Raw genomic sequence first — 21,233 nt, forward strand, 5'->3', positions numbered from 1 at the left:
AGAAGTGACACGACCGCATGGCTCATGCGACCGCGCGAAAGAGGAGAAATCGCAGTGACGCGGCCGCATGGCTCACGCGACCGCGCGGACTGGAAAAGCACGAGCGATGCGGAGGCGTGGACGACGCGAACGCGTGGCGAGGAAAAGCGCGAATGACGCGTCCGCATGGATGACGCGATCGCGTGACATGCGCGATCTGTATAATCTGCAGGATTCGCTGGGGGCGATTTTGGACCCTATTTTGACCCAGTTTTCGGCCCAGAACAGCAGACTAGAGCCAGAGAACATGCAGAAACCAAGGAGAGAACATTCATTCTACACAGTTTTAGTTTTTTTTAGATCTAGTTTTACTCCTCCTCTAGGTTTTCTCTCTAAACTTTCATAGTTCTTAGGATTTAATTTTCACTTACTTTTTTGGCATTAGAACACTGGGAAGAGTTATTACCTCATCAAGACTTCATCATTCTAGTTCGTTTTCTTTACTTGGCTTTACTCTTCCATGCTCTTTGCTTTGTTAATTTTACCATTGGAATATTTTTAGGATTATTTAATACAAGGATCACCTTTATTTTTAATTGACTATTTTGATTTTTATTTACAATGTCTTCCTTTAATTCCTTTTTATATGCTATGAATTTTACATTCACAATGAGCGAGTAACTCCCTAACTTGATGGGGAATTGATTGAAAGGAACCCTTGAGTTGGAAGGCTTGAAGGAAAAAATTGTAATTGGGTTTATGGTTGGATTTCCTCCTAATCACTAACACCAATCCCTTTTAATTAGGTGGATTGCAACTTGTGAACGGACGTAGCATTCCAACTTGTTTGACTTTTCTTCACCTAGTGAAGGATAATTAAACAGGATAACCTTTAATTGTTAATTAATCCTGAGAGCATTCCAACAATAATAGGGATTCCAACTAATCAATTCCCAGTCAAGGCCTTTATTTACATTATTCAAATTTACCAATTTAATTTCCTGTTTGCCCAATTCAAACCTTTTTGAAAACCTCTAATTAATAAAATAGCACACTTTTCTGTAACTCGTTGGGAGACGACCTGGGATTCATACTCCCAGTATTTTAATTTCAATTTTCTGTGACACCTTTCTAAATTGATAGGCGTATTTCTGGCGAATTAAGAACTATACTCGCAACGTATATATTTTAATAATTTTTAATTGGCCAATCTCTGCCCGCATCAATGAGCAAGGAGAGCTCATAGCAACTAGAGTGCAGAATTCCTAGAGAGTTTGCATTGATTACAAGCGCCTCAACCAGGCCACTCGTAAGGATCACTACCCCCTGCCATTCATTGATCAAATGCTGGATCGCCTGTCAGGTAAATCACATTATTGCTTTTTAGATGGATACACAGGCTATTTCCAGATTCATATAGCTCCTGAAGATTAGGAAATGACTACTTTTACATGTCTCTTTGGAACATGTGCTTATAAGAGGATGCCTTTTGGCTTATGCAATGCACCAGCTACTTTTCAAAGGTGCATGATGACTCTTTTCTCTGATCTTATTGAGAGCTGTATGGAAGTTTTCATGGATGATTTTAGCGTATACGGTGATTCCTTTAGCCTTTGCTTGGATAGTTTATCTAGAGTATTAGACAGGTGTGTTAGTTCAAACCTTATTTTAAATTTTGAAAAGTGTCATTTTATGGTCAAACAAGGTATTGTTCTAGGACATGTTATCTCTAATACTGGTATTTCTGTAGATCCAGCAAAGGTAGATGTCATTTCTAGTTTACCTTACCCCTCCTCCGTGAGGGAAGTCCGCTCGTTCCTTGGCCATGCAGGTTTTTATCGGAGATTCATAAAGGACTTTAGTAAGGTAGCATTGCCCTTATCCAGACTGTTGCAGAAGGATGTTGAATTCGAGCTGAGTGAGGACTGTATAGAAGCGTTTGATAAGCTAAAGATCGCCTTGACTCAAGCTCCAATTGTGAGAGGACTAGACTGGAGCCAGCCTTTTGAGATTATGTGTGATGCCTCCAACCATGCTGTAGGAGCGGCATTGGCTCAGCGCGCAAGTAAGGATACTTTTGTAATTGCATATGCTTCCAAGACATTAGACGTTGCTCAGTCTAATTACACTACCACTGAGAAAGAGCTTCTGGCTATTGTTTTTGCTCTGGATAAATTTCGAGCCTACTTACTTGGTACCAAGGTGGTAGTGTACTCAGACTACGCAGCTCTAAAATATTTATTAGCTAAAAAAGAGTCCAAACCAAGGCTAATATGTTGGATACTGCTGCTGCAAGAATTTGATTTAGAAATTAAGGATAGGAGTGGTTCTCAGAATTTAGTGGCAGACCACTTGAGTCGCCTTGAGCACATTAAGGATGACTCCACTCCTATCAATGATGCTTTTCCATTTGATAGCCTGCATGCAGTATCTGAAGTAGTTCCTTGGTATGCGCCTATAGCTAATTATCTAGTTACTCATACCTTCCCTCCCAACTTTACTAAGCATCAAAAAGACAAACTGAAAAGCAAGTCCAAATATTATATATGGGATGACCCATATTTATGGAGGTATGGTGCTGACCAGATAATTAGGAGGTGTGTGCCTCAATCAGAATTCCAATCCATTTTAGAGGCCTGCCACTCATCTGAGAGTGGTGGACATTTTGGTGGATTCTGGTGGCCTACTCTTTTTAAAGATGATACTGCCTTCTGTAAATCTTGTTCCCCATGCCAAAAGTTTGGTAATATATCCAAGAGGGATGAGATGCCCCAACAGCTTATGCTATTTTGTGAAATTTTTTATGTTTGGGGCATTGACTTCATGGGTCCATTCCCAAAATCTAGCGGCTTCTTATACATATTGTTAGATGTAGATTATGTTTCTAAATGGGTGGAAGCAATTCCTACCCGTACTGATGATGCTAACACTGTTGTCTCCTTTGTTAGAAACCATATTATCTACCGCTTTGGATCACCACGAGCAATCGTGAGTGATCAATGCACTAACTTTTGTAACAGGAGATTAGCAGAATTACTGAAGAAGCATGGGATTATTCACAAGGTAGCAACAGCCTACCATCGCCAGACCAATGGACAAGCGGAGGTGTCTAACAGAGAAATAAAGCGCATTTTGGAGAAGATAGTCAAACCTTCTGCCTAGTATACGGAAAGGCTTGCCATCTCCCAGTAGAGGTGGAACACAAGGCATTCTGGGCTGTGAGGGAGTGCAACATGGGATTTGAGAAGGCTGGCACTGAGAGAAAGCTGCAACTGGCAGAATTGGAGACCCTTCGCCTTGAAGCATATGACAGCTCCAGACTATATAAAGAGAAGGTGAAGACTGTGCATGACACGCATATCAAGAGAAGGGAGTTTAAACCTGGAGAGCTAGTTTTCCTGTACAACTCAAGACTGAGGCTCATGTTAGGTAAGCTGTGCTCAAGGTGGGAAGGACTCTATAGAGTAGAGAAGGCAAAGCCATACGGAGTCTTCCACCTGAGTCATCCTTCAAGATCTAATCTCATCAAGGTCAATGGACATCGCTTAAAGCTGTATCATGGTGAGAAGATGAAGGAACATAAAGAGCTAGAGGTCTTCCTCTTGGAAGATCCACCAACAGAGGCAGATTGAGTGACGTGGTAGAAATTGGCGAGTTAAGAAATTATTATAAGAGATACGTTGCAAGTACAGTCCTTAACCAACCGAAATTTCGTTTATCAATTTAGAAGGGTTGTCACAAAATTGGAATTAAATACTGGGAGTATGAATCCCAGGTCGTCTCCCAACGAGTTGCAAAAAGATGTGCTATTTTATTAATCAGATGTTTTCTAAAAATGGTTGAGTTGATAAACAAGAAATTAAATTAGAGAATTTATGTAATTTAAATAAAAACCTTGACTGGGAGTAGATTAGTTGGAAGCCCTATTCTTGTTGGAGTACTCTCAAGATTAATTGATGATTGAAGGTTGTTCTGCTTAGTTATCCCTTACTAGGTAGAGGAAAGTCAAGCAAGTTGGAAAGTTATTTCTATTCACAAGTTCCATTCCTCTCCCTTGGAAAGGATTAGTGTCAGTGACTAGAGAACAATCCAACAATAAACCCAATTACAATTTTTTTCTTGAGCATTCCAACTCAAGGTCCTCCTTTCAATCAACTCCCAATCAAGTTATGGAACTACTTGCTCATTATGAATGTAAACTTCATAACATAAGAAAGGGAAATAAAGAAAGACATGATAAATAATAATCAAAAGATCAATTAAAAATAAAAATAGTTCTTGTATTAGTAAATTCTAAAAATAATCCAATAATAATTCTGAATAAATTAAGGACATGGAAGAGTAAGAGATAAGTAAGGAAAATAAACTAGAATAATGAAGTCTTGGCGGAGGTAATAACTCTTCTCAATATCCCAATTTAAAAAGCAATAAAATCAAAATCCTAAGAACTATGAATGTGTAGAGAGAAAACCTAGAGGAGGAGTAAAATCAGATCTAAAAACTAAAACTATGCGAAATGAATGTTGTGCTATGGTCTCTGCATGTTCCCCGGCTCTAATATGCTTTTCTGGGCCGAAAACTGGGTCAAAACAGGGCCCAAAATCGCCCCCAGTGAATTCTGCAGATTCTGCAGATCGCGCATGTCACGCGATCGCGTCATCCACGCATTCGCGTCATCCAGCGTTTTGCCTTGCCACGCGTGCGTGTCGTCCACGCCTTCGCGTCACTTGTGCAGTTTCCAATCCGCGCGGTCGCGTGAGCCATGTGTCCGCGTCACTGCAATTTCTTCTATGTCGCGCGGTCGTGTGAGCCAAGCGTTTACGTCACTTCTCGCTGGTCATCTCCTCAATTTCTTGTGTTCCTTCCATTTTTGCAAGCTTCCTTTCCAATCTCCTATAAAGCCTGAAACACTTAACACACAGATCACGGGATCGAATGGAATAAAGGAGAATTAAAATACAAAAGTAAAAGTTTCTAGGAAGCAAGTTTTCAACCATAAAGTATTTTTAGGAAGGAATTATAAATGCATGCTTATTTAATGAATAAGTGAGTAAAGATTTGATAAAACCACACAATTAAACACAATATAAACCATAAAATAATGGTTTATCAACCTCCCCACACTTAGATATTAGCATGTCCTCATGCTTAGTTGAAGGAGACAAAATAAATGAGTAGGAACATGTAGAACTCATGCAACGCAATGCAACCTATATATATGAATGCAACTATATGATTCTTGTCCACTTGGTTAAAAGTAAATAAGCTCTTCAAGACAGTCACAGATCAAATTCCACTAATTCAATTCTTATACAATAAGAACAGATAAAAATGCAAGAAGGTAGCTCATGAAAGCAGGGAACATAGAATTTAAGCATTGAACCCTCACTAATGATGTATGTATGCTCTAATCTCTCTGGTGTATATGGTAATCACTCTATCCTTCTCTGATCATGCTTTCTAGTTTTTGTTTTTTACCTAACCAGTCAACAACATTTAATATACCAATGCAAACATCATGAGGTCTTTTCAAGGTTGTAATGGGGCCAAGGTAAGGGTACGGGTATATATATATATATATGGTTAAGTAAGCTTATAAATTGAATCTTTAATTAACCCAAGCTTTCACCTAACACACATATATAAATCCTATATAACTTAAATTTCTCAGCCGATTCGGTAGGCTGGCTTGTAGTGGCTGCTGGAGGTCTGATATATTTCCCGTTAGGGACATACTGATCATCCCATGGAAGCATGGCTTTGGTGTCCCCAGCTCTGTAGGAGACTCCGGCTGCTGAGATAAGATCTGAGACCGAGGCGAGAAAAGGTAAGTTGCCCGCAATTTGTACGTGTCCCATATCATTCCGGATGTGTCTTGGTAGGTTCAGAGGTTGATCTGTAAGGATGCACCATAGTAGAACGGCCATGTCTGCAGTGAAGGAGGACTCATGCGTGCTCGAAAAGACATAATGGGAAATAATCTATGCCCATACGTGAGCCTCCAGGGTAAGTGCTGAAGCTGATATTCCCTTAGGACGGGAACGATGGTATCCGTAGATCCATCTGCTGCCAAGTAGGGCGATAACTCCGAAAACAGCGTACCAGTCAAATTGGTACATCTGGCGCTTGAGTGCGGCTTCTTGAAATGCGTCCAGTCCTTCTGGAGTAGGGGGAAGATCTAAAGCTCGTTGAATGACCTCTTCTGTAATGGGGACTTGCTTCTGACGGACATAGACAGACTGCAAGGTTGGCAGGTGGAAATTGGAGTAGAACTCAACTACCCAGGAAAGATTAACCTGCCTTTGCTGTCTCTGTAGAAAACCCCATTGTCTTCGTGCAATTTGCAGCTCAACAAATTCAGCAAAATGGTTTGGGAGGATAAGGAGGTATTCGTTGTTGTAACTCCTTTCTGCCAGGATGGAGAACATCTGCTCACAGTAGCGATTGGTAAATCGCGCAGTGTCCTTTGCTGGGAAGGCTTTCTCTTTATCATCAACCTTTATAATCCTCTTAATTCTTTTTGTTGAGGGTTTAACTGTAGTTGAAGATGGCTCTGCCACTAATGCTCGTTTTGTTCCTCTCCTTGCTGTTGATTTGGGAGGAGCTTTTTCCCTGCCTTTCTTGGTGGCCATCCTAAAAGAAAGAAAGGAAAAGTATGTTAAAATGTCAAGGGTTGGAGCAAGGAAGAGGGTGGAAAAAGTGGTAGTCAATGCACATTAAAAGATGAATGATGTTAACACATGGTCATGAGAACATGTGGAAAATCATCAATGGAAATATAACGAGTGCATATGGGGACAATTAAATGCAAGGTGTTTATTGGCATGCAGGCGATGGCATGAGTAGCATAGATCAAGCATTCAATGTCCAAATTAGATTACCAAACCTTTCAAACTGATAATTTGTTTGTAATGACAATTATATTAAATTAATATGATATGAAAATGGGTTTTGTGAAAAGCAAGCATTTAGAGTAGGAGAATAAAAGAATTCAAAAATAGTGCATAATGCCATACGGGCGTTTTCACAAACACATAGCATGCATGGTAAATAAGCTATTGAAAGTATTAAATTGAACATGCAAGCAATCCTTTTAAAAAGTAAAATGTAATTGTCAAACAATTCCTGAATAATCCACAAGCAAACCATAAGGAATAATAATGACCCTAATAAACATCCAACACCAATTAAAAGAAAAAGAAAGAAAAGGAAAACATGGATAATGCAAGTAAAAAGAAAAAGAAAAGGAGAAGAAAATATAATTTAAGAAGAAGAATAGAAAAGTAAAGAGGGAAGAAGAAAAGAAAAACCTTGATAATGGTGGTGAGAGAGAGAAAGTAGAAAGTGAGAAAGAAGGAAGGAGGAAGAAAGGGGAAGAAAATAATGAGGAGGGAAAAGAAAAAGTAGGATTTGGGGAAGAGAAAGATAAGATATTTGGCAAATTAGGATAAGCTGTGCGGCGCAAGCACGCGGATGCGTGGGGTAGCGGATGGCGCTTAGATGGGTCGACGTGGTCACGTCGATCATGCGGATGCGTGACGTGTTTTAAGCTACTGGCGCGAGGGCAGCCTCGCGCTCGCACAACTCTCTGTTCAAAACTCATTATTGCCAAATTCCAGGGTGACGCGGTCACGTGGTCGACACGATCGCGTGAGTGGCCATTATAGGGATATGACGCGGACGCGTGAGCCATGCGTCCGCGTGGTAAGGCTTGTGCGTTCAGCACCAGTCCAGCACCACTCTAGCCTAACTTGCTGCCAAACACCCTTTCTTACGTCGATTTCCAGGTCACGCATCCGCGTGAGTGATGCGGACGCGTGGGAGGCATGTTTCCCTTGTGACGCAGATGCGTTAGCGATGCGGTCGCGTGGGGTGATTTATGCCAAAGGCACGCCTCCAGCCACGCTCCCGCGTGACTTTCTGTTCGATTTCTTATTCTCTCTGAGCCACCTGCGACGCGGACGTGTCAGCGACGCTGTCGCGTCGCGTGCTCTCCCCTCTTTTTTTTTAAATAAAAACATGCAAATACAGATGCGAATTAAATGTGCTAATAAGGAGAAGAGTTATTGAAAAAGAAAACTAAGAATAAAGAAAGGAACGATCATACCATGGTGGGTTGTCTCCCACCTAGCACTTTGGTTTAACATCCGTAAGTTGGACACTCCACTAGCTCAGTCTTCTGTTGTGAGTGGATCTTCTAAGAGGAAGATTTTTAACTCCTTGTTTTTCGTCACCTTCTCGCCATGATATAGCTTCAAACGATGTCCATTAACCTTGATGAATTCAGAGCTTAAAGGATGACTTAGGTGAAAAACTCCGTATGGCTCAGCCTTCTCTACTCTATATGGACCTTCCCATCTTGATCTCAATTTGCCTAGCATGAGCCTCAGTCTAGATTTGTAAATGAGGACTAAGTCCCCAGGTTGGAACTCTTTCCTCTTGATGTGCTGATCATGTACAGCCTTCATCTTTTCTTTGTACAACCTTGAGTTCTTATAAGCTTCTAGGCGAAGGCTTTCTAATTCTTGCAGTTGCAACTTCCTTTCAGCTCCGGCTTTCTCAAATCCCATGTTGCACTCCTTTACTGCCCAAAAGGCTTTGTGCTCTACTTCAATTGGGAGATGACAGGCTTTTCCATAAACTAAGCGGAAGGGACTCATCCCAATGGGTGTCTTGTATGCTGTTCTGTATGCCCAAAGTGCATCTTGTAGCCTGGTGCTCCAGTCTCTTCTGAGGTTTGACTATCTTCTGCAATATGCGCTTTATCTCTCTGTTAGACACCTCAGCTTGCCCATTAGTCTGGGGATGGTAGGCTATTGCTACTTTATGAATTATCCCATGCTTCTTCAGTAATCCTGTTAGTCTCTTGTTACAAAAATAGGTGCCTTGATCGCTCACGATTGCTCGTGGTGATCCAAAGCAACAAATAATGTGGTTTCTAACAAAGGAAACAACAGTGTTAGCATCATCAGTGTGGGTAGGAATTAATTCCACCCATTTAGAAATGTAATCTACAGCTAACAATATATAAAAATAACCATTAGAATTTGGAAATAGACCCATGAAGTCGATGCCCCAAACATCAAAAATTTCACAGAAAAGCATAATTTGTTGAGGCATCTCATCCCTCTTGGATATATTACCAAATTTTTGGCATGGAAAACAAGATTTACAAAATTCAGCAGCGTCTTTAAAAAGAGTAGGCCACCATAATCCACAGTCTAAGATTTTTCTAGCTGTTCTTTGAAGGCCAAAATGTCCTCCACTCTCAGATGAGTGACAGGCCTCTAAAATGGACTGGAATTCTGATTGAGGCACAAACCTTCTAATTACCTGGTCAGCGCCACATCTCCATAAATATGGGTCATCCCATATATAATATTTAGACTCGCTTTTCAGCTTGTCTCTTTGATGCTTAGTAAAGTTTGGAGGAAAAGTGTGGATAACTAGATAATTAGCTACAGGCGCATACCAAGGGACTACTTCAGATACTGCTTGCAGGTTATCAAATGGGAAATTATCATTTATAGGAGTGGAGGTATCCTTAGTGTGCTCAAGGCGACTCAAGTGGTCTGCCACTAGATTCTGGTTACCACTCATATCTTTAATTTCTAAATCAAATTCTTGTAGTAGCGGTATCCAATGTATAAGCCTTGGTTTGGACTCCTTTTTAGCTAATAAATACTTTAGAGCTACGTGGTCTGAGTACATTACTACTTTAGTACCAAGTAAATAGGCTCGGAATTTATCCAGAGTGAAAACAATAGCAAGAAGCTCTTTCTCAGTAGTAGTGTAATTAGACTGAGCGGCGTCTAAAGTCTTAGATGCATAAGCAATTACAAAGGGGTCCTTACCTTCACGCTGAGCCAGCGCTGCTCCCACTGCATGGTTGGAAGCATCGCACATGATTTCAAATGGCTGGCTCCAGTCTGGTCCTCTCACAATTAGAGCTTGAGTCAGGGCAGTCTTCAACTTATCAAACGCTTGTTTGCAAACCTCACTGAACTCGAACTCAATATCTTTCTGCAGTAATCTAGATAAGGGAAGTGCTACCTTACTGAAGTCCTTAATGAATCTCTGGTAAAAACCTGCATGGCCAAGGAACGAACGGACTTCCCTCATAGAGGATGGGTAAGGTAAACTAGAAATAACATCCACCTTTGCTGGATCTACAGAAATGCCAGTATTAGACACAACATGTCCGAGTACAATCCCTTGTTTATCCATAAAGTGACATTTTTCAAAATTCAATACAAGGTTTGTACTAACACATCTATCTGATACTCTAGATAAACTATCTAAGCAAAGGCTAAAAGAATCACCATAAACGCTGAAATCATCCATAAAAACCTCCATACAGTTCTCAATAAGGTTAGAGAAAAGACTCATCATGCACCTTTGGAAAGTAGCTGGTGCATTGCACAAGCCAAAGGGCATTCTCTTGTAAACATAAGTCCCAAAAGGACATGTAAAAGTAGTCTTTTCCTGATCTTCACGAGCTATATGAATCTGGAAATAACCTGTGTAACCATCTAAAAAGCAATAATGCAATTTACCTGACAAGCGATCCAACATTTGATCAATGAATGGAAGAGGATAGTGATCCTTACGAGTGGCCTGGTTTAGCCGCCTGTAATCAATGCAGACCCTCCAGGCATTCTGTACTCTGGTTTCTATGAGCTCTCCATGCTCATTCTTCACTGTAGTGACTCCAGACTTCTTGGGAACCACTTGTACTGGGCTTATCCATTCACTGTCTGAGATGGGGTAGATGATATCTGCCTCCAGTAGTCTGGTCACTTCCTTTTTGACAACCTCCAAGATAGTGGGATTCAGTCTTTTCTGGGGTTGATGAACAGACCTTGCTCCCTCTTCTAAAAATATCCTGTGTTCACAAACTTGAGAGTTGATGCCTACTATGTCTGCCAAACTCCACCCAATTGCCTTCTTGTGCCTCCTCAGCACACTAAGTAACTGCTCTTCTTGTTGAGAAGTGAGTTCCCTTGCAATGATAACTGGAAACTTCTGCTTGTCCTCAAAGTAAGCATATTTGAGGTGTGGAGGGAGGGGTTTTAATTCTAACTTCTGCTCATGGCCAGGCTCTGGATTGTCTGGAGCTGGTGACAATGGTAAAGTACTTTCATTGTCCTCAGAAAGTGTCCCCACACTCGGACCTTGTCCTATGTACTTCTCTTCGAACTCCTCCTGGTGGACTTCAGCTAGGGTTTCATCTATGATGTCACACTGGAGGAGAGAATGATCTTCTGGAGGGTGCTTCATAACTCCATTCAGATTGAAGCTTACTACTCGGCCGTTTATTTCAAAAGAGTATGTTCTTGAAAAAGCATCCAATTTGAACTTCGAGGTCTTCAGGAATGGTTTTTCGAGTAGGATTGATGATGGCTTCTCTGAGTCATTTTGGGGCATCTCCAGGATATAAAAGTCAATGGAAAATGTGAGCCCTTAATGCCCACTAATACATCTTCAGCAATTCCAACCACTGTAATAATGCTTTTATCTGCTAACACAAAACGAGCTGCCGACCTTTTTAAGGGAGGGAGCCTCAAAATATCATAGATAGACAAAGGCATTATAATCACACATGCTCCTAAATCACACATGCAGTCAGAAAATATCACACCACCAATAGTACAATTAACCATACATGGACCTGGATCACTACACTTTTCAAGTATACCTCCCATTAAAGCAGATATAGAACTACCTAAAGGAATAGTTTCTAATTCATTAAATTTTTCTTTATGTATACATAAATCTTTTAGAAACTTTGCGTATTTATGTACCTGCTGAATAACATCAAAAAGGGGAACAGTTACCTCAACCTTTTTGAATATCTCTACCATTTTGGGATCAGGTTCCAACTGCTTCCTGGGCTTCCTTGCAAGTTGTGGAAATGGAATAGGAATGGTGTTTTCTGCAGTGTCTGCGCCCTTTGGTGCTTCTTCCTGTGATTGAGCTTCTCCTTCTTCAGCCATATCCTATATGTCCTCTTCCTCCTCAACATCTTCTATTTCCACTACCTCTTCAGCTGAGGCGTATTCTGGTGGGCTTGGCTCCTCCTGATTCCTCTCTTGCACTATGATTCCGGACCTTAGGGTGATGGCATTGATGCCACCCTTTGGATTGGGTAAGGGTTGAGAGGGAATTCCACTGGAGCTTGCCTGTTGAGTGTTTGAAGTGTTTGGTGATGCCAGCTGAGAGATGAGGGCTTGTATAGCAGATGTTAGGCCATTAAGTGAACTTTCCATGTTCCTTTGTCCTTGTGCAATGGATTGAAGAGCCTCGTCACTCGAAGAGGAATTAGATTGAGTGATCTGCGGAACTTGTTGTTGGTTGTGCTGTGGTCTTTGGGACTGCCTCAGGTGAGGTGCTCTGTAAGGCTGGTTCTGGTTCTGCTGCCTATTGTTGTTATTATTCCACCTCTGATTTCCCCGATTGTCTCTGCCTCCTCTGTTATAGTTGTCCCTCCAATTCTGATTAGAATTTTCTCTCCAACCTTGGTTAGAACTGTCCTGCCATCTATGGTTGTAACTGCCACCTTGATTGTACCCTTGGTTGGAGTGGTCATAGAAGTTATGAGTGGCTGCCACAGTGTTGTCTTCCTACTGGAGCTACGGATATTCATCATTATAATGGCTGTAATCAGCACAGATCCCACACACTCTCTGTGGGACTAACTGTTGGCTTTGCTGTGCTTGTTGTTGACTCAACTGCATCTGCTTTAGTAAGTTGGTCATTTCAGATATACTCTGAGTCAGAGTAGTAGTTTCTTTGCTAGAAGATACCTCTGCAACAGCCTTTGATTGGGCTTGTTTCTGTCAGTGATTCCTAGTAGATTTAGCTAAGTCGCTGATCAGTTGCCATGCCTCATTAGTGGTCTTGTACTTTTTCATAGACCCATTGCTAGCACTTTCCAATGTGGTCTTATCTTGGGGCCTCATGCCCTGTGTTACGTAGCCGAGCAACACTATCTTATCAATCATATGGTGGGGGCATTCTTCCAGAAGGTTGTTGAAGTGCTCCCAGTATTCGTAGTGAGTCTCGGATTCGTCCTGAACAATCATGGAAATGTCTTTCCTCAGTTTATCAGTAACTTAGCTGGGAAAATTTTTTTCAAAAATTCTCTTCTGAGCGTATCCCAGTCAGAAATAGTTGCTGCGGGTTGAGTGTAGTACCACTCTCTCGTCTTTCCCTCAAGAGAGAATGGGAAAGCTTTTAACAAAATAGAAGTTTCATCTGCACCATCGCGCCTGACAGTAGAACAGGCTACTTGGAAATCTCTAAAGTGCTTGATAGGCTCTTGAGCAGGTAAGCCATGAAACTTAGGCATCAAGTTGAGCAGTGCAATCTTTATTTCAAAATCCGTAGCCACTGCTGGGTGATGCGCTTGAAACGGTCGCATTGTAAAATCAGGGGCTCCAGCTTCCTGGATAGTAATTCTCCTAGGTGCTGCCATGTCCCTTGCACATAAATCAACCGAATCAGCAGAAAGGGAGCTTGTTTTTTCCTTAAGTGACATTTCAGATTCGCCCTCGGAGAGGACTAACCGACGCCGAGCTTGCCTTATTCATGAGATAGTTCTTTCAATCTCAGGATCAAATACTGGCAAGCTTGGATCAGGAAGTAAACGCATCATTTAACGAAAGAAACATGCAGCTCATAGTAGCAAAATAAAATAAAATGCAAATAAATAAATTCCAATCAATAACTTAGCACTCTATTGCAACTCCCCGGCAACGACGCCAAAAATTGACGTGGCGGAAATCGGCGAGTTAAGAAATTATTATAAGAGATACATTGCAAGTACAGTCCTTAACCAACCAAAATTCCGTTTATCAATTTAGAAGGGTTGTAACAAAATTAGAATTAAATACTGGGAGTATGAATCCCAGGTCGTCTCCTAACGAGTTGCAGAAAGATGTGCTATTTTATTAATCAGATGTTTTCTAAAAATGGTTGACTTGATAAACAAGAAATTAAATTAGAGAATTTATGTAATTTAAATAAAAACCTTGACTGGGAGTAGATTAGTTGGAAGCCCTATTCTTGTTGGAGTACTTTCAAGATTAATTGATGATTGAAGGTTGTTCTGCTTAGTTATCCCTTACTAGGTAGAGGAAAGTCAAGCAAGTTGGAAAGTTATTTCTATTCACAAATTCCATTCCTCTCCCTTGGAAAGGATTAGTGTCAGTGACTAGAGTACAATCCAACAATAAACCCAATTACAATTTTTCTCTTGAGCATTCCAACTCAAGGTCCTCCTTTCAATCAACTCCGAATCAAGTTATAGAACTACTCGCTCATTATGAATGTAAACTTCATAACATAAGAAAGGGCAATAAAGAAAGACATGATAAATAATAATCAAAAGATCAATTAAAAATAAAAATAGTTCTTGTATTAATAAATTCTAAAAATACTCCAATAATAATTCTGAATAAATTAAGGACATGGAAGAGTAAGAGATAAGTAAGGAAAACAAACTAGAATAATGAAGTCTTGACGGAGGTAATAACTCTTCTCAATATCCCAATCCAAAAAGCAATAAAATCAAAATCATAAGAACTATGAATGTGTAGAGAGAAAACCTATAGGAGGAGTAAAACCAAATTTAAAAACCAAAACTATGCGGAATGAATGTTGTGCTATGGTCTCTGCATGTTCCCCAGCTCTAATCTGCTTTTCTGGGCCAAAAACTGGGTCAAAACATGGCCCAAAATCTCCCCCAGCGAATTCTGCAGATTCTGCAGATCGCGCATGTCACGCGATCGCGTCATCCACGCGTTCGCGTCATCCGGCTTTTTGCCTTGCCACACGTGCGCGTCGTCCACGCGTTCGCGTCACTTTTGCAGTTTCCAATCCGCGCGGTCGCGTGAGCCATGCGTCCGCGTCACTGCAATTTCCTCTATGTCGCGCGGTCGCGTGAGCCAAGCGTTCGCGCCACTTCTCGCTGGTCATCTCCTCAATTTCTTGTGTTCCTTTCATTTTTGCAAGCTTCCTTTCCAATCTCCGAGTCATTCGTGCCCTATAAAGCCTGAAACACTTAACACACAGATTACGGCATCGAATGGAATAAAGGAGAATTAAAATACAAAATTATAAGTCTCTAAGAAGCAAGTTTTCAACCATAAAGTATTTTTAAGAAGGAATTATAAATGCATGCTTATTTAATGAATAAGTGGGTAAAGATTTGATAAAATCACATAATTAAAGACAATATAAACCATAAAATAATGGTTTTTCATTGAGCTTATGAACCGTCCAACTTAAGGACGTAAAAGCAAAGTGCTAGGTGGGAGACAACCCACCATGGCGCAGGAAAGGGGCATTCCGCACAAACTGACTCACGTGTATGCATCCCTGACGCGTGTGCGTCATTTGAATTTTTGGCACTCCACACGTACGTATCAAGCACGCGCACGCGTGGATGATGAAATCGGCGTAAATGAGTATTTGGGTAGAGAGTTGTGATGGTGTGGGGCTGGAACTGTGCTAGGCACACAAATCCTATCACGCGTACGCGTCCCTGACGTTTTCGCGTCATTTTCCCATCCAGCTCATCCACGCGTACGCATCCCTAACACACACGTGTCGCCTCAAATTTTGGCAAATGTGCACATTGAACAGAGAGTTGTGCGTACGCGATGCTGCCTCTGCGCCATTTGCACAACTCATGTCACGCATACGCGTCCCCGACGCGTATGCGTCGATTGAAAAAAAGCGCGATCCACGCGTACGCGTCGCCTGCGATGCACAACTAAAACATCTCAGCGCCTGATTTCACAGCTTCCACCCCTCCAATCCTAATTCTTCTCAATCCTAATTATTTCTTCTTTCTTCCTTCTTTCTTCTTCCCTATTCTTTCTTACTTTCTTTTACTTTCTTCCTTTCTTCTTCATCTTCTTCATTAAGGTTCTTTTCTTCTTCCCCTTTTACCTTTTCATTATTACTCTACTTTATGTTTCTTTCTTCTTTCTTCTTTTACTTTCATTATCGATGGTTTCTTTTTGTTTCTTCTTCCATGCATTTTTCATGTTGGTGTTGGAATTTTATTTGGGTCTTACCTTACTTTAATGAAGTTTGTGAATATTATGCGGAGTGATTTGACAATTGATATTTTAATTTAGCTCTCTTATACATTTGGATTACATTATTTTCATTCTTCTTATTCCTTGCACACCACGTGTTTGTGAAAAAGCTTTTATGGCACATTGAATCCTATTTTTTTCTACTCTTTTACTTGTATGCTTCTTTTTCACAACACTTGTGCTCGACATGTATTTGGGATTATCATTCACAATTATCATCATTACATATGCTCCTTTATTTGGCACACTTATTACTTGATGCTTGAATCATGCTTCTCATGTCTATTACTTGCATGCTTTTCCCATCTTGCATTTAATTTAATGAATTGCCCTTTTGATCTTTATTGTTGCCTTACATATATGTTGTAGCTACCATGTTGTTGGGCTAACATCTTTCCCTTGGCATTCATTATCACTTGGAATTTTCTCCCTTCCGGTCTTAGTATTTATATTTAATATTCTTCCTTTTCTTTCTTCTTTAGACATGGGTACCAAGAAAGGAAAAGAGAAGGCCACTGACAAGACACCAGCAAGGAGAGGAACCAAGAGAACACTGGCGAAAGCACTTCCATCCACCAGTGTCAAGCCACCAACAAAGCGGGTGAAGAGGATTGTTAAGGTTGATGAATCAGAGAAAGCCTTCCCCGCCCGAGACTCCACACAGTTTGCTAACCGTTATTGCAAAGAGATGTTCCCCATCCTAGTTGAGAGGAACTACAACAATGAGCATCTGCTCATTGTCCCAACACATATTGTTGATTTTGTGGAGCCCCGCATAGAGAGGAGACAGTGGGGATTTTTGAGAAGGCAGCCGCGAGAAGCCAACTTATCATGGGTAGTTGAATTCTACTCGAACTTTCACTCGCCTACTATGCAGACTGTCTACGTTCATCATTGGTGCACAAAATTGTGATTACACTATTCACAACTCCGCACAACTAACCAGCAAGTGCACTGGGTCGTCCAAGTAATACCCTACGTGAGTAAGGGTCGATCCCACGGAGATTGTCGGCTTGAAGCAAGCTATGGTTATCTTGTAATTCTTAGTCAGGAGATTAATGATAAAGATGATTTTGTTTATAAAAAGTAAATAACATGAAATAAATGGTACTTATGATTCAGTAATGAGAAATAGGTTGAGGTTCCGGAGATGCTCTGTCATCTGAATCTCAGCTTTCCTACTGTCTTCTTCTCCAAACACGCATGGCTTCCTTCAATGGCAAGCTGTATGATCCTCTCGGATGAAAAATACCAGGTACAGCTACCGCACGGCTAATCATTTATCGGTTCTCGTTAGCGTCAAAATAGGACCCTTATCCTTTTTCACACTGTCACTGTGCCCAACATTCGTGAGTTTGAAGCTCATCACATTCATCCCTTCCCAGATCCTACTCGGAATACCACAGACAAGGTTTAGACTTTTCGGATCCCAGGAATGCTGCCAATTGGTTCTAGCCTCTACCACGAAGGTTCTGATCTCACGGACTCGGTCCGTGAATCAGAAACCCAAGAGATACGCACTCAAGCTGTCGCCCAATGACTACGTTGAGCTCAGGTAGAATGGGAGTGGTTGTCAGGCACGCGTTCATAAATGTGACAATGATGATGAGTGTCACGGATCATCATCTTCTCCAGATTGATGTACGAGTGAGTATCTTAGAACAGAATCAAGCGTGATTGAATAGTAAACACTAGTAATTGCATTAATCCATTGAAACACAGCAGAGCTCCTCACCCCCACATATGGGATTTAGAGACTAATGTCGTAGAAGATACAATATAAAGTGTAAAATGTCATGAGTTGCAAAATGAATTCCTAAAAGTAGTTTTTATACCAGACTAGTAACTTAGGGTTACAGAAAATGAGTAACTAAGTGCAGATAGTGCAGAAATCCACTTCTGAGACCCACTTGGTGAGTGTTTAGGCTGAGCTTTCAAGCTTTGACGTGCATATTCCTCAAGTTGGAGTTAAACACCACCTGGGTGCCAAAATGGGCGTTTAACGCCAAGAAAGGTGCCAGTTCTGGCGTTTTACGCCAGAAAGTTTTTGGCTGAATTTTAACGCGAGTTTGGGCCATCAAATCTCGAGCAAAGTATGAACTATTATATATTGCTGGAAAGCCCAAGATGTCTAATTTCCAACGCAATTAAGATCGCCCCAATTAGGCTTCTGTAGCTCCAGAAAATCTACTTCGAGTGCAGGAGGGTCAGAATCCAACAGCATCTGCATTCCTTTTTCAGCTTCTAAATCAGATTCTTGCTCAGGTCTATCAATTTCAGCCAAAAAATACCTAAAATTATAGAAAAATACAAAAACTCGTAGTAAAGTCCAGAAATGTGATTTTTGAATAAAAACTAATAAAAATATAATAAAAAGTGACTAAAACATACTAAAAACTATGTAAAAACAATGCCAAAAAGGGTATAAATTATCCGCTCATCACAACACCAAACTTAAATTGTTGCTTGTCCCCAAGCAACTAAAAACAAAATAGGATAAAAACAAGAGAAAATACAATAAATTCCAAAATTATTAATGAAGGTTAGTTTTAATTAGATGAACGGGGCTAGTGGCTTTTTGCTTCTGAACAGTTTTAGCATCTTACTTTATCCTTTGAAGTTCAGAATGATTGGCATCCATAGGAACTCAGAATTCAGATAGTGTTATTGATTCTCCTAGTTCAGTATGTTGATTCTTGAACACAGCTACTTTATGAGTCTTGGCCGTGACCCTAAGCATTGTATTACCACCGGATACATAAATGCCACAAACACATAACTGGGTGAACCTTTTCAGATTGTGACTCAGCTTTGCTAGAGTCCCCAGTTAGAGGTGCCCAGAGCTCTTAAACACACTCTTTTTGCTTTGGACCACGACTTTAACCGCTCAGTCTCAAGCCTTTCAGTTGACACCTTCACGCCATAAGCACATGGTTAGGGACAGCTTGATTTAGCCGCTTAGGCTAGGATTTTATTCCTTTGGGCCCTCCTATCCATTAATGTTCAAAGCATTGGATCTTTTTACCCTTGCCTTTTGGTTTAAAGGGTTATTGGCTTTTTCTCCTTGCTTTTTCTTTTTTTCTTTCTTTTTCTTCATTCATAATTTTTTTTCGCAAATTTTTTTTCCGCAAGCTTCGTGTCTTTCACTGCATTGTGTCTTTCACTGCTTTTTCTTGCTTCAAGAATCAAATTTATGATTTATCAGATTATCAACAACATTTCTCCTTTTTCATTATTCTTTCAAGAGCCAACAATTTTAACATTCATAAACTTCACTATAAAAAATATGCACTGTTCAAGCATACATTCAGAAAGCAAGAAGTATTGCCACCATATCAAATAATTAAACTATTTTCAAGATAAAATTCAAAATTCATGTACTTCTTGTTCTTTTGCAAATAAAAACATTTTTCATTTAAGAAAGGTGAAAGATTCATGGACATTCATAGCTTTAAGACATAGACACTAGACACTAATGATCATGTAATGAAGACACAAACATAGACAAAACATAAAGCATAGAAACGAAAACAGAAAAGAAAATAAACAAGGAGATTAAAGAACGGATCCACATTAGTGAGGGCGGTGATGAGCGGATAATTTATACGCTTTTTGGCATTGTTTTTAGGTAGTTTTTAGTATGTTTTAGTTACTTTTTATTATATTTTTATTAGTTTTTATGCAAAAATCACATTTCTAGAATTTACTATGAGTTTGCGTATTTTTTTTGTAATTTCAGGTATTTTCTACCTGAAATTGAGGGACCTGAGCAAAAATTTGATTCAGAGGCTGAGAAAGGACTGTAGATGCTGTTGGATTCTGTCCCTCCTACACTCGCAGTGGATTTTCTGGAGCTACAGAAGCCCAATTGGCGCACTCTCAATTGTGTTGGAAAGTAGACATATTGGACTTTCTAGCAATATATAATAATTTATGCTTTTCCCGAGATTTGATGGCCTAAACTGGTGTTAAGCGCCAACCAAATCTTTTTGGCGTAACAAGCCAGAACTGGCACATTTCTTGGTGTTAAACGCCCATTTTGGCAGCTAGGGTGGCGTTTAACGCCAACTTGAGGCATATGCACGTGAAAGCTTGAAAGTTCAGCCCAAACACTCTCCAAGTGGGTCCTGGAAATGGATTTCTGCACTATCTGCACTTAGTTACTCATTTTCTATAAACCTAAATTACTAGTCTAGTATAAAAACTACTTTAGAGATTCATTTTAAAACTCATGACAATTTACATTTGATATTGTATCTTATACGGCATGAGTCTCTAAACCCCATAGGTGGGGGTGAGGAGCTCTGCTGTGTCTCAATGGATTAATGCAATTACTATTGTTTTCTATTCAATCACGCTTGATTCTGTTCTAAGATACTCACTCGTACTTCAATCTGGAGAAGATGATGATCCGTGACACTCATCATCATTCTCCCATTTATGAACGCGTGCCTGACAACCATTTCCATTCTACTTGAGCTCAACGTAGTCATTGGACGACAGCTTGAGTGCGTATCTCTTGGGTCTCTGATCCACGGACTGAGTCCGTGAGACCAGAGCCTTCGTGGTAGAGGCTAGAACCAATTGGCAGCATTCCTGGGATCCGGAAAGTCTAAACCTTATCTATGGTACTCCGAGTAGGATCTAGGAAGGGATGATTGTGACGAGCTTCAAACTCACGAATGTTGGGCACAGTGACAGTGTGCAAAAGGATAGAGAGATCCTATTCCGACGCTAGTGAGAACCGACAGATGACTAGCCGTGCAGTAGCTGTACATGGTATTTTTCATCCGAGATGAGAAATCCGATAGTTGATTAGCTGTGCAGAAACCGTGCCTGGTATTTTTTATCCGAGAGGATCATACAAATTGCCATGAAAGGAAGCCATGCGTGTTTGGAGAAGAAGACAATAGATAATCAGAGATTCAGAAGACAGAGCATCTTCGGAACCTCAACCTATTCCTCATTACTGAATCACAAGTATCATTTATTTAATGTTATTTACTTTTCATAAACAAAAATCATGTTTATCATTAATCTCCTGACGAAGATTTACAAGATAACCATAGCTTGCTTCAAGCCAACAATCTCCATGGGATCGACCCTTACTCACGTAAGGTATTACTTGGACGACCCAGTGCACTT

The sequence above is a fragment of the Arachis ipaensis genome, chromosome B10, assembly GCF_000816755.2.
Source record: "Arachis ipaensis cultivar K30076 chromosome B10, Araip1.1, whole genome shotgun sequence".
Taxonomy (NCBI): domain Eukaryota; kingdom Viridiplantae; phylum Streptophyta; class Magnoliopsida; order Fabales; family Fabaceae; genus Arachis; species Arachis ipaensis.